The following is a 1548-nucleotide window of genomic DNA, read 5'->3' as shown; positions in this document are numbered from 1 at the left end:
ATGCCTGTAATCCCAGCTACTCAGGAGGCTGAGGCAGGAGAATTGCTTGAACCTGGGAGGTGGAGGTTGCAGTGAGCTGACATTGTGCTAATGTACTCCAGCCTGGGCAACAGCGAGACTTCGTCTGAGAGAAAAAAAAAAAAATTAGGTGTGATGGCATGTGCCTGTAGTCCTAGTTACTCAGGAGGCTGAGGCGGGAGGATCACCTGAGACCAGGAGTTTGAGGGTGCAGTGAGATGTGATGGTTCCACTACACTCCATTCTGGACAACAGAGTGAGGCTGTGTCTCAAAAAGAAGTTCTGCCCATTAGCCAGTGAGTGCATAAAGGAAATGTGGTACATATACAGCCATTAAAAGGAATGAAATCATGTATTTTGTAGCAACTTGGATGGAGCTGGAGACCATTATTCTTTTTGTTTGTTTGTTTGAGACGAAGGTCTCGCTCTGTGGCCCAGGCTAGAGTGCAATGGCAGGATCTTGGCTCACTGCAAACTCCACCTCCTGGGTTCAAGCGATTCTCCTGCCTCAGCCTCTTGAGTACTTGGGATTACAGGCGTGCGCCACCACACCCAGCTAATTTTTTTGTATTTTTAGTAAAGAAGGGGTTTCATCATATTGGCCAGGCTGGTCTCGAACTCCTGACCTCAGGTGATCCGCCCACCTAGGCCTCCCAAAGTGCTGGGATTATAGGCGTGAGTCACTGTGCCCAGTCTTGGAGGCCATTATTCTAAGTAAAGTAACTGAGGAATGGAAAACCAAAAACTGTATGTTCTCACTTGTAAGTGGGAGCTAAGGTGTGGGGACACAATGGCGTAAGAATGATATAATGGACTCTGGGGACTTGGGGCAGGGAAGGCTGGGAGGTGGTGAGGGATAAAGACTGCATACTGGATACAGTGTATACTGCTCCAATGACAAGTGCACTAAAATCTCAGAAATCACCACTAAAGAACTTATCTATGTAACCAAAAACCACCTGTGCCCCAAAACTATTGAAATTTTTTAAAAAATTTAAAAATAATCCTACAAAAGGGTCCCTATATAGCAGCACAAACCAAAAAAAAAAAAAAAAAAAGAAAGAAAATGAGGAAAGTCCCCAAGGTGGGGGGTCACGTTAGAGACAGCTGATTCATCCCAACAGGACCTGAAACTACCTACCAGCACAGAAGCCAGGAGGTGGGGCAGCCGGCAGGAGAGGAGGGAATTAGGGTGTTCTCTTCTAGTGGCTTCCACAAAATAAGAAGCTTGTGAGCAAGGACGGGGAAAGGAGAGAGACACACTTGGAACCCTCACTATGAGCAAGGGAGGCACGGAGGCTCAGGTGATTCTCCCCCCTCAGCCTCCCCAGTAGCTGAGGCTACAGGCATGCACCACCATGCCCTGCTAATTTTCTTATTTTTTGTAGAGAGGAGGGTCTCAGTATGTTGCTCAGGCTGGTCTTGAAAACTCCTCGGCTCGGCCGGGCGCGGTGGCTCAAACCTGTAATCCCAGCACTTTGGGAGGCCGAGACGGGCAGATCACGAGGTCAGGAGACCGAGACCATCCTG

Source organism: Colobus angolensis, unplaced genomic scaffold (assembly GCF_000951035.1).
Source record: "Colobus angolensis palliatus isolate OR3802 unplaced genomic scaffold, Cang.pa_1.0 Scaffold34, whole genome shotgun sequence".
Classification (NCBI taxonomy): Eukaryota; Metazoa; Chordata; class Mammalia; order Primates; family Cercopithecidae; genus Colobus; species Colobus angolensis.
The sequence above is the reverse complement of the archived record's forward strand: the minus strand, read 5'-3'. Positions refer to the sequence as shown.